General features: G+C 35.6%; 2 protein-coding genes across 6 annotated transcripts in view; both read left to right on the forward strand.

Moving 5' to 3' along the window:
- LOC118276825 (neural cell adhesion molecule 1) overlaps positions 1-13,452 on the forward strand; it is a 181,233-nt gene that overhangs the window by 64,106 nt on the left and 103,675 nt on the right. The window lies entirely within an intron of this gene.
- LOC118276960 (uncharacterized) overlaps positions 1-13,452 on the forward strand; it is a 265,349-nt gene that overhangs the window by 33,400 nt on the left and 218,497 nt on the right. The window lies entirely within an intron of this gene.

Raw genomic sequence — 13,452 nt, forward strand, 5'->3', positions numbered from 1 at the left:
AGCGTAACACAAACCACATACAGGGTGATGTAAAACAGCACGAAAGAAAGTAATTAACATTAGCAGTATACTAACAGACACATCCTGTAGCTCGGTGTGTACATGACACACTTTCACTGGACACCCGAAATATGAGTGCTAGTGTAGGGTGACTATGATTTCGGAAAATTGGTGTAGATGTCCTATTTTTCTTTTTATGAAAAGTCCAGAAGGAGATGGCGGGTCGAACTTGACACCTACGATAAGGATTGGCTGCAGAAAGCTTTGAACAGAGAGGAGTGGAAGGAAGGTAGGAAGGCCTTTACCAGAGTAAAGCAGCCTTTTCCACTGCAGGCAGTGGGACGATCATGGCCTAAATATAAAATGAAAAGTATTTAAAAAAGGGGAAATATTTAGACAAATGTTCCTAATAAAGAAACATGAGAGATAAACTCTTGTGGGTGCACAAAGTAATTTTTGCTTTTTACCTAATTATCATAATTATGATACAAGACATTCACTGCTGAACATAGACCTCCCCCAATGGCTTCTTCTAGATTGACCGATTAGAATCAATCTGCATCCCTATGACCAATAAAAACCCTATCGAAATAAAATTCTGGACAAAATTGTACCCGAGATCCAATGGTCAACAATCTCACCAAACATTACTTCTATTACAAGACAATCCCACATTAATCACCAATTATCACAGACACCAAAAATCAATAATACAAATGGTGTCCCAAAAATAAGTTCAGATTACATGGTGTTTACGCAAACAAGTCTGGTTGCCATAGCAACGAGTCGCGTCAAGCCGGCGCCGTCAAAACTTAGGGGTGAGCCCCCTGAAAACTGAAAGGAAATAGAATAGGGGTTACATGGATGTATTTCCGAGTGTTTGTGTTTTATATAGTTATGTATGTAGGTCTGTGTGTTTGTGTGTAAGTATGATATAATAAGGTGATTTAATAATAGATAAAAGAGAAATTCTGTTAAGATGTGTATGTAATATCGGATTTTGGGTTTCAAAGCCTTCTAGATTATGGTAAAAGATTTACTATGTAATCTATACTAATATTATAAAGCTGAAGAGTTTGTTTGTTTGTTTGTTTGAACGCGCTAATCTCCGGAACTACTGGTCCGAATTTAATAATTCTTTTTGTGTTGGATAGTTCATTTATCAAGGAAGTCTACAGGCTATAAAACATCACGCTATGACCAATAAGCCGAGCTAGATTATGGTGAAACCGCGCGGAAGTAGCTAGTAAAATATAATGATGAAAACCACATACAGCTGTTGATTCCAAATTCCCAAAATATCCATTGATAATAAGCTACGTAGCTGTGTGAGAAAGATGCGCATAGTAAGGCATACATAGCACACATCCATACTATGTATTTTTCCATATAAAAGCATTGATTAGCTAAGTCCATCAGTTCAGTTTCCACTAGTGCTAAGCTGTGTGTACCAATGACTATGATTGGTGGAAGCCAAACGCATCCACAGCAACGTAGCATAGCACATCTTTGGAAGAAAAGCACACTTAAACATGATTCTAGATTCCAAAAAGAACAATACATTTTAATAACATCATCAGACATCAGGTATCTATACTAATATTCTAGATAGCAATCACTACAAACAACAAAATACATTCGAAAGCCTATCTCCAAAAATGTCACATCAAAACTCCACCTACATTTAGAACCATTATCAAAAGATCATCTCCTATCAATCTTGGACAACAATGGCCCAGTCTATGGGCTTTATGACGTCATAAACGAGTACCACAATGGCCCCATGAGTCATACTCGCCCACACACCACTTGTATCTATGGGAAATTTTAGTATAAGGCTTATGGCTTATAGGCCTAGGCGCTGTCTTGTTGAGAATGACGTCAGGATAAGATTATGGCGTTATAGGCATTTGTATGGTAAACAATTATGGCTAGCCACCATGGTAGGTGGTAGTCTAAAAGACTTGGTAGAAATTGAGTTGTTAATTATTATGCTCCTACGTATGTTGAAATTAGTCGTATAAAAGAAGGCTAGTCTAAAGTATACAATACCGTGCTTCACGTATTAATATAATTAATATATAGATTCTTAAAGCTGAAGAGTTTGTTAAGCGTTTGTTTGTTTGAACGCGCTAATCTCCGGAACTACTGGTCCGATTTGAATATTTCTTTTTGTGTTGAATAGTACATTTATCGAGGAAGGCTATAGGCTATAAAACATCACGCTATGACCAATAGGAGCCGAGAGCAATAGAGCGGGTGAAACCGTGCGGAAGTAGCTAGTCTATTATAATATTCTAGATAGCAATCACTACAAACAACAAAAGACATTCGAAAGCCTATCTCCAAAAATGTCACATCAAAACTCCACCTACATTTGGATCCATTATCAAAAGATCATCTTCTATCAATCTTGGACAACAATGGACCAGTCTATGGACTTTATAACGTCATAAACGAGTACCACAATGGCCCCATGAGTCATACTCGCCCACACACCACTTGTATCTATGGGAAATTTTAGTATAAGGCTTATGGCTTATAGGCCTAGGCGCTGTCTTGTTGAGAATGACGTCAGGATAAGATTATGGCGTTATAGGCATTTGTATGGTAAACAATTATGGCTAGCCACCATGGTAGGTGGTAGGCTGATAGACTTGGCAGAAATTAAGATGTTGAATATAGCACTTATGTTAAAATTGGGCTTCAAAGATCGGTAAAACACATTTAAGAATTGAATTATGAAATACTTTCTTCTGACAGCCGCGGCCTTTCTGTTATTACATGGGACTTAGAATCACAAATCTATGAAAAGTGGGTTCACATCGTATAACGGCATTCCGTTTTGTAATTTGTAGGAGTAACTAAACATTCCTACATAATGACGTTATTCATTAATATTACATAATGGTATATAATGAGAACAATTTTAGTTCGGATTTTTATTTAAAATAATATTTACTTAAATAAATTACCTATGCAAAGACAAACTGTTGCAACAGAATCGACACTATTCAATTTAACAACCAACAAACTAACAAATCCCATAAACTTTACGTCCTAACACGCGCAACAAAGTCGCAAATCCCAATTTACAAGCACAAAACAAGACATTTCAAATTTTATTACACAAATTCCTTAAGCTGACTAATCCCGTTGCATTACAAAGTAAGTTTAGAAGTCATAAAATGTCATGGCGGCGCATAAAAATGGCGGCAACATTCTAAAATTGTTTTGATAATGATCATTACGCGTGTCGTCATTAAATACATTTCGGGAGGCTCCCAAATGTATTTTTGAAGACACGAGTAATGATCGCAATCAAAACGCAGATGTTGGCGCCATATTGTGCCGCCATGACACTTTAACTTTTTTTTAAAATACGGCGGGATTGAGCGAAGGAATTTTGTATAGTCCAGTCATTTGTTAGATAAAAAGGGGGTTACCTGGAATGTTTTCCGGGTGTAATGAAAATTTGAAATGATCTTGTATGCTCTTTGTCGAATGTCAACTTTGGGACCTCGTACGTTGTTGTTGCGCATGCCATATTGACATACAATGGCGCCTAAAATGGGATTTGTTTATTAATATCTCCGTTGCATTTTACGAAAAAATATGTATCTACAAAATTAAACTAGAAAAAATTTCCTACAATTTATGTATTGATAACTTTATTCATAAAGTAAATAGTTATTTTAAATACGATTACATAACAATTAAAATTAGTCCAGTCAAATTAGGATTTCACCTCGGAATTATGAGATACCCAACTGTAATTTTAAATATACGCCTCTGTATATTGACTGCCTGAAACTTGTAGGCAAGAGGTGCACCATGGTACTATGTACACCTACTTTTCACCATTTTAATGTTATATGTCCCATGTAATACGGTTTTTTGAGCTTTTTTGGAAATATCATCATCATCCTATCAGTTTTTGAGTATTTGCACGTAATACCAATACTGCTAGAAACAAAGGCCTTCTCCTTATTGCCATATACTGGGTATAATTCCAGTCTCCGTGTGACTAACTACTGAGAAATTATCGAAATACATATTTTGCCCGAGTCACAATATATGTAAATTAAATAATAATTAATTATCCACACCATGATGACAGACTTTCACTCAAAAAATCCTTTATCTGACCTACAAATCGGACTTGAATTAATAAAGGAACTGCTTACCATAGCTTCCGTCAATTTTGCATACAAACTTGCTTACCAAATATTGTCCCACTTATTTTATGGCTTATTGTTTAAGTATTAAGATTCAAAACGGGTCGTCGGAAAAATTTACATGTCATCATTGTAGCCAAAATTGCTTGGATTCTAAGTATTTAGTTATATTGTTTTACTATGTATGTGTTGAAAGGAAATAATACATAACATCACGGCTCTGATGTTATATGTGTTATGTTATATGTTCCACCGTGTCCTCCGGGCGGTCTTCTCAAAATTCCAGGAAGAGTGGGCTAGAAGGATATTTTGGCACTTGTTTGTACAGACCGAAAAATGATAATATAATTTCTAAGATTATTTAGACACCACTGACAAACGGTGCAAGAAAACATTGTGAGGAAATCTTTTTTTAACGTTGTTAAGTCTGCGTTTGGCCACCAACCCGCTTACTGCCAGGACGGCGAAGCGAAGATGTGGCCGAGGATGGAGCACACAGACTTAGAAAGTCCCTATTTACTCTGACCTTGAAAAGACACGATCTGAACTTATAATTTTAAATTATAAGTTTGAAATCGCCAACCCACATTGAGCAAGCGTGGTGAAATTTTCATAACCCGTCATCATCCCAATTCAAGCCCTGAAAAAATTTAAACGTGACATTCCTCAACCCATCAATAAATAAATGTGTCACGCACTCACGCATGTACTTATGAATGACGTCACACAAAACCGGTAACATCGCGAATTTCCCGATCTCGCGCGCTAACGGTCACATACCGTTACCTGCGCAGCTGTGCGATTTGTTCGATACCTCGGCACAATATTATATTACCGATTGTCTGTCTGTCTGTCTGTTGGCGCCTGCACTATGATAATAGTGGAGATAAAAGATTATTTTGTGTAAGGAAGCTATGAATTGGCAATTGGTTAGTGATTTTGATGTTTTTTTTTGTAGTATTGGTGGATTGTATTGTAATGTAATGTAATGAGATGGGTGCTATTGATAGGTTTTGTGATGTTAATAAGCTGTTGAAAAATTAAAAAAAATGCCGTTGTAGGAAGCGATAGTAGTATCACGCTCACTATACCAAAGAGACAGTTTTAATACCATTATCTCTGCCTTTAAAATGTTTAAACTGCAGTTTTTTTTAAAAACCGAAAATTTTCGAAGGCCATATTTTCCCCATCCACGATTCCCCAACAACTCTTAAATACCTAATCCCAAGAAGCCAAACGTGCTTGTAACGTAAGTAAGTAAGTTATGTAATTTAAGTGTGGGAGAGCCATGCTTCGGCACGAATGGGCCGGCTCGACAGGAGTAATACCACGGCCTCACAGAAAACCGACGTGAAACAACGCTTGCGTTGTGTTTCGTTGTGTGAGTGAGGTTACCGGAGGCCCAATTCCCCCTTCCCAATCTTCCCCATCCCCATTCCCGAACAACAAGCCTTAAATTCCTGACTCCCAAAAAGCCGGTAACGCACTTGTAAAGCCTCTGGTGTTTCAAGTGTCCATGGGCGGCGGCGATTGCTTACCATCAGGTAATACGTCTGCTCGATTACCGGCATGTCTCATAAAAAAAAAAAAAAATAACGCCTCTAGTGTTTCGGGTGGCCATGAACGGTGGCGATTACTTAACATCAGGTGATCTGACAGCTAGTTTACCGGCTCGTACCATAAAAAAGTTCGTTGAAATATTATTAAGAAGGTCTGTCCATCATCTGATAGTTATATTGTCACAAATACCTATATATGTTACCAAAAATATTTTTTAATACAAAATATTGATCAGAATCAATACCCTCCCAAATAATATAACTCATCACTCATTACCAAACGTCAAATCCCATAAACAAACCTTCATCAGTTTGATAGGCGTCTAATTATAACCATTTTGCCCTAGGGGACGCCATGACAGTTGAATGAAAAGGGAGACTTACCAGTTCTATAACATAACATAACTGACCTAATTTAGAACAGTATGTTATAATTAAAATAATTAAATGCGTTGTTGTGGTAAGGAGGAGACTTTCTCTTTAATTTTGATTAAATAAAAATATGGAAAAGTCAAACTTTGAGGTTTGATTGCAAAGGTTTTCTGATTTTTAGGATATATTTTAGTGGCTACTTCTGTTCGGCTCTTATTTGATTGTAGTGTGATGTTATATAGCATATAATCTTCCTCAATAAATGTACTATCCAACACAAAAATAATTATTCAAATCGGACCAGTAGTTTCGGAGATTAGCGCGTTCAAACAAACAAACTCTTCAGGTTTATATATTAGTGTAGATTTTATTACAAAAAAAGTTATATAATCTTCATTTTCTTCCACTATTTTATTTTATAAAGAAAATTATTGAAAAGACAAATTAAAGACCTTTATTAGATCTGACTTTTAAGATATTTATTCTAAGATATAACTAAACAATCGTAATCCTCCTTCTTTTCGCCACTGTCTCGTAAAAAGGCACTTGGAAGTCAAGGATGTAATACAAAATATATCTATTCTTATAGTGTCGGTACATTTTAAGGAGTTTATGCTTGTCAGAGCCCAAAGAAAGAGTGAGTGGGCTCACTCTTCCCTTGTTATGTTAATCCTATTGTGTTGGAGGCAAACTTCTACTGGCAAATACTGGGCCCTATTCATAAAAGGCCATTTTGTTACTTAGAATTTTGATAGTAAGCTTTTATACTATCATATAGGTAAGACTTGCTTTCTTGTATTGCAAACTCAGAAGTACTATACTTACATACCTACCTCTTTGCCTTCTTACGGCTAATTTAATCTGTATAGATTTGCTTGACATGAACTCCATACAAAATGTGTCAAACTTGTATCTCTGGTAAGCTAATCTGCCTAATCTGCTGAAATACGTGCTTTATCGTGTGATCAAGTGATCCGTTTGCGACCAAAAATTACTTTCAAAGCACAGTGGTTGCTCTTGCATCTACAAAACTAACAAAGTTACGCACAAACGCTTATTAACCTATCCCAAATTTTCTGATTATTTCACTGCATTTCCGACCTAATTCCCAAAGAACAAAAGTTTAAAATCAATCATAGTTTGGTATAGCTTCAAGTGCAAGTGCCAGTACTATAATTAAAATAATTAAATGCGTGTCGGTTTTTGATAGACCGTTGAGTGGAACTTCTTGTTTATCTGATCCATTTATTAAAATTCTGAAGTGCATTAAAAGTTTTTATGAATGGGTTTTGAGAGGTAGGCTACCATTATTGCTAGTGGCGCCACTCAAACAGTTTTGTTTCGCTTTGATGAGTACAGGATTTGAATAAATTGGTTTTATTGTCTAAAGAAGTAGGTAATTGTGCACAATCATGTTAAAGACACACTTTTTAGGTGACTTGAATAGATATTGTTGATAATCTGCTTAAAAATATATAGACTACTAGTTTTTACCAGCTGTTTCACCCGCGTTCTCGTGGGTAAAAAAGTAGCCTACGTGTTATTTCTGATAATAATCTACCTCTGTTCCAAATTTCATCTCGATCCCTTCAGTCGTTTAGACGTAAAGGAGTAACAAACAAACATACAAACTTTCGCATTTGTAATTTTAGTAGGATGATTTGTTTCTTAGCAAGTCTATTGCCACATATGACACAAGGGACGCATTTCCAGGCCTTTTTAAGGGGAGAACAGACTCTTACTGACTAAAACTACCTCCTTCCTACTCTTGCTTTTCAAGCCGGAGCCCCGGTAAACCCGCTAGGTAGTCCGCAGCTCCGGAATTTCCAGGCTTTAAGCTTCGAAAATCGAAAAACAACCAATAATTTGTTCAACTCAGAGATGCGACTCAAAACACTTTCCTCAACAGACTCGTTGCACCGACCAACGTGACCGAATAAAATTGTTTATTAGAGTAGAATATTAAACAATTTACCAAAAAGTAGAATTCTTCTTTTAGTGGCAGGTAAACTAGAAAATAGGAGTTTTTACAACTTTATTTGCCCATTATTTATGTTCAGTGGACTGTGTAATGGTAATTGGAGCTAGTCAGTGATTTATATGCAGTTGCCTAAAAGAGCATTCATGGATTTAACGATAAATAAGCGAAGCGTTGCCTAATTTGGATGCTTGTTTAGATTTAGACGAGTCTTTGGTCATCTTTTTACTAGGTACGTTATGTACAGCGATTGCTTTTCTCAAAATTCGATTTGGAAATAGAAATTCTTTTGAAACGTTGTCTGCAGTTCGTTATAAAGTTGTGATCAATTATACATACCTAATACAATATAGAAAAATCTATTATGACGTTGATTTTTCGCAATCGGATCCTAAAAATCGACTTTTAAGTCATTATTTTTTTAACGTTGATAAGTCTGCGTTTGGCCACCAACCCGCTTACTGCCAGGACGGCGAAGCGAAGATGTGGCTGAAGATGGAGCACACAGACTTAGAAAGTACCTATTTACTCTGACCTTGAAAAGACCCGGGTTGTACTTCTCAGGAAAAGTAGAATTTGTAGAACATTATAAACAAAACAAACTAAATAGTCATACTAATAAAAATTTCATACAATAAACATTTCAAGCATGTCTGCATTTGATATAAATTCTACAATAAAACTCCTTTTGTTTTATTCGATAACTTTTCTTTTAATGCACCCTGCAGCGTTCGAATTAGGTAATATCATAAAACGTCCGAAATTTTTCAAATAGATGACATTCTTTTGTTGTTTTTGTTGGTCTCTGTTTAAGTTTATTGTAATCTTGTCAACCCCTTGTCTTTTATGATTTAAATCCCTAAGGAGCCATTTTTTTAACAAAGTTTTTTTTTATGAAAAGATTATGGCTGTTGTTGTGGCTTTTATTTTTTAAGGATGTTGTTTTTTTGTTTTGTTTAGTCAAATCTCACTGTCCTGTTAAATGGTTATGCAAGTTTGCCAATGTAATTTAAAGTTGCATGGTCTTCTAAGTTGGGAACGGATGTGGGTTTCTTGCTAAATAGTTCTTACTTCCTTTATGAAGAGGGATACGTCTGTAGTCAAAAGTCAAACACTTCGCATAATACTAGGCTTTATTTAAGTTTTGAAACTAACATGGTCACTAACACTACTAGTAGAACTTGAAACGGGATATTTACCATGTTTATGTATTTCTATGAGTTTCCGATATTTCGGCACTGTTGCAAGCGCCGTGATTACGGATGAACTGGAGTAAATGCTAGTACTAGGTTTTATTTATTTAACTATTTATTCATTTATTGCAAAATGTAAATAAATAGAGGCATTTTATACTACTAGTATGATACATGACCCAGTTAGGACGCAGCAATTAATCTTGTAACTAAATAATCATCTAATTTATTTCAAAGTATTCTTTATAACAATGATCAAATATCATCAACAGCCTATAAGTGACCACTGCTGACCAAAGACCTCTTCTCACACGTAGAAGGTTTGAGCATTAATCACCACGCTTGCTTAATGCGGGTTGGCGATTTTAAGCTTATAATTAGACGATGTTTTCCTTCACCATTTGTCAGTGGTGTGATTAAATATCGACAATACTAAATACACCCAATTTGTACTAAGAACATATAAATTAACGAATCATGAAATTAGCGTAGGTGTACCTAACTATAATCATATCTTTTAACACATACTCAGAGCTAAGATCATAAATCTTCAATATGAGCTATCTCTCAATAATTACAGATTGGAATGACAAGAGTAATGATAGACCATCTGATAACGACACTCGGAGCTGAGATGAAAGTGGTAATTAGTGCAATTAACACTTAATTTATGGCCTCTCTCATAGAGGCTGCTACAGTAGTCTAGAGTTAATGGCCTATAGGCACCCTCCAAAAAAAGAGATCGTTGTCACACTGAAAGTATTTTAGAATCGCCGTAAAAACACAAGAAAGCCATCAAAACTTTAACGGGTATTTAGCAAAAGGAGTTCACAGGCTTGTTTGAGATAAAAACAAAATACTCAAGACTGTGGTCTTTTAAAAAGGATAATGAACTTAAATTCTTAAAGAATTCGGTTCAAAATCCTCTGTGAAGTGTTTTTACGGAGTCCAATTCATATTATTTCTTTTTAAAACGTCGATAAAATCAGTACCAAACATCGAAGTTTGCCCATTCTGTATAATCTTTTGACTTTTTCGGGACACAAAAGAACCGCGTGTTTTTGCCTTTAATTTTTTTTTCTCTCATACAAATTCCACGGACGATACCTGATCGGAAGGCAAATAATCAAGGTGTTGTGAACAATAAAATATTTTAAAACGTAAAGGGTAAAGTTTAAAATTGTCTGATTTCACATTTTGACTTTGGCCGTAGATTTGCCGCCTTGTAATTCGTTATGGCGCCGTTTTTGGGTTATTTTATTTCATTTTAAAAGGGTTTCAGACATATCTTTTTGAATTAGTGGCTTTTGGGAGTATTACATCATTATTACATGGGATCTGTTGAAGATGGGAACTTTATATGATGTAAAAGTTTCATAAAAAATGTCTCTATTGTATTGAATCTAAGAATTAAAAGTATCCGTTACATATTATATTATACCAAATATAAGATCTCAGGTTTCATATGCGGAAATTACCTACATAAGCTTATAGACTTCATACTGCTATAGAAAACTTAATTTTGTTTCAATTAGCAATAGAAGTCATACTTCAATCAATACGATCTTTAGGGTGGTCCGGAGCTACGGACTACCTTACCGGGGCTCTGACTCGAAGAGCAGCAATAGAAACAGGGTGGTTTTTATTCATTAACATTCTGACACTCCCAAAAAAGGGTAGTCAGTCATCACCTACATTATTCCAAATAGACCGTAATAAAACATTACTCTATTTGTAGTTCCATGACCCTTATAGAAACTACAAATCTACGCAACATAAAAGGAAGTCGCTAAAACCATTCTAAAAGGCTCCCATGAGTGGGTGGTAGGCAGAGAAGCCAGTGATTGAGTACTCAATTTTGTATGAAAAGCCAAAAACAGTACAGCTAACACGAATAACTTAAAAACAACTCTATTTGTTACGGTCTAAGATTGAGAGTTGTTTACAATAGACCAGTGATCCTTAAGGTGTGGGTTTTGTATGTGTGGTCTCCTAAAAGCTTCTTAATCCTCGTAGGTGTTAGAAGCGCTGTGATGTGACGTCATTATTAGATGTAGGTTGCAATAGTGTTAGGTTTAGGCTTAGATGGGTAGAAGTACATTCACTTGTTAGTAGTTATTTTGATGTAATGTCTTAATTAACGGGAGATACGTGTCTTTGAGTTTGAAATGGCTCCATGCCTTTTAATCTTTTACCTAGCGGGTACTGAGGTTCCGGTTCGAACAGCAGGAGTAGGAACGGGATGGTTTTACGTCAGTAAGAGTCTGAAACTCTAGCTTTACCCAAGTGAGGAAGGAAGGAAGGAAGTTCGAAGTCCTTTTTTTATGGAATAGGCTACAAACGAGCAGATGAGTCACCTGATGGTAAGCGATCAGAGTCGCCCGTGGACACCCACAATACCAAAGGAGTTATTAAGTTATTCGATGGTTATGTTAATTTGGTGTATGTATCGTATGTATATTCATGTGCATGTAATAAAAAGCGGTTATTTCAATTTTACAAACAGACACTTGCAATTTTGTTTATTAGTCTACATCTAGATAGAGACTCGTAGATACATAAGTATCTACGAGTCTCTATCTAGATACATAAGTATCTACGAGTCTCACAAAGTCACTATTTTTATTACCTTCCTCACTCAAATAGTATCAAAACACATCTTCAAAATGCGTTTACTTTATAAGTGAGGCGAACACAAAAACCCACTTATTCTCTGTAACGGCAAACAATCTAAAATATTCAGTTTCCATGAAATGTGAAGAAAAGGAACAAAAGATCATGGCACAGCGGTACTAAAGGTACCTCCAATTGGTACCATTCACAGTATTTAAAATCACTATGAAAAGGTAAGTATGGTGGCTAGATAGTTTGGTTTTGGTGGGACTTTTCTCCGTATTTTTTTTTGAGGTTATGATTTTGTGATAGTTTATGTCGAAGTTAAGTAAGATGATGATGAGAATGGTGTTCGTGGAAGTCAATTAGATAGGAGTATAATGAAACTTTTTATTTTTCTTTTAAAGTGTAATTACCATTTAAAGTTATTGTATGATAAGGAGGTGAGAAATAAATAACATTGATTTTAGCGCAATGTGTGCGCAATAAAGTGTTGTTCCGTGCGAGAATCAAACTCGTTACACGTAACGCAAAAGTCGTTTACTTAGCTACTGCATTATCGTCAAAGAAAACTGCCACTATAATTAAAACATTTACAAAAATTCAGAACAGTCCAATTTTTAAACAAAATCATGCTCACACTACAGAGCACGTTCCGTCTGTAGAGATTTATGTGCACCTTTGTGCACACCCGCCCGGCAGGTGATGGGCGCACGCGCATCTATTGTGTGCAGGGGCCTGTCGATGTATGGTCATTGGCCAGTGGCCGAATGTTCTGGATGAACGGTAGCCGAGTGGTATGTGGTGGTTGAAGCAGTGGGTCAGTTGTCAGCTGCTGTAAGAGGTGTTTTAAGATTGATTCCCATATTTTTCAGTGTGATTAGGAATAGGTTATGCGTTTTGTTTTTGTATATGGTTACGCTTTTTATCACCGAAATCGGTCCAGTAGTTTTTGAGCCTATTCATTACAACCAAACAAACAAACAAACAAACAAAGTTTTCCTGGCACAGGAGAAAATCCTAATGTGGGGCAACGTTTAAAAAAAAAAAAAAAAAAAAAAAATATTAGTACCACATTTGTAATATCGACACTTTAAATTATTTGTAGCAGAAAATAATAATAACCAACAAAATTAGACGTTTATCGAAACAACAAATTTCGCACTTAACCTACAACATACAACAATAGCACTAAGTACAACTTTCAAAAAATTATTCAAAATATATTTCTTTCAACTTCAATCTTATTGAATAATTACATACATACAAAAATGTATGAAACCAATGTATGTTTGTCTATATGTATGTATGTATGTTGTATGGAATCAATGGTTGCAGAGATTGTATCACAGTCACGATGTTGGTTTGGCTTCAGGCTTTTCACGACATCATCTGAATTGGTATAAGCAGTATTGTATTGAAAGTGCAATAACTTTGTTTTATTGCTTTACTTATTGTTTGTTTGAGATGGTTTATAGTATTGTTTGATTTTATGACAGTTGGGATATTACATGTATTTTATTATAACTTTCGTGAGATATACTAAATTAATTATTATG

The sequence above is a fragment of the Spodoptera frugiperda genome, chromosome 17, assembly GCF_023101765.2.
Source record: "Spodoptera frugiperda isolate SF20-4 chromosome 17, AGI-APGP_CSIRO_Sfru_2.0, whole genome shotgun sequence".
Lineage (NCBI taxonomy): Eukaryota > Metazoa > Arthropoda > Insecta > Lepidoptera > Noctuidae > Spodoptera > Spodoptera frugiperda.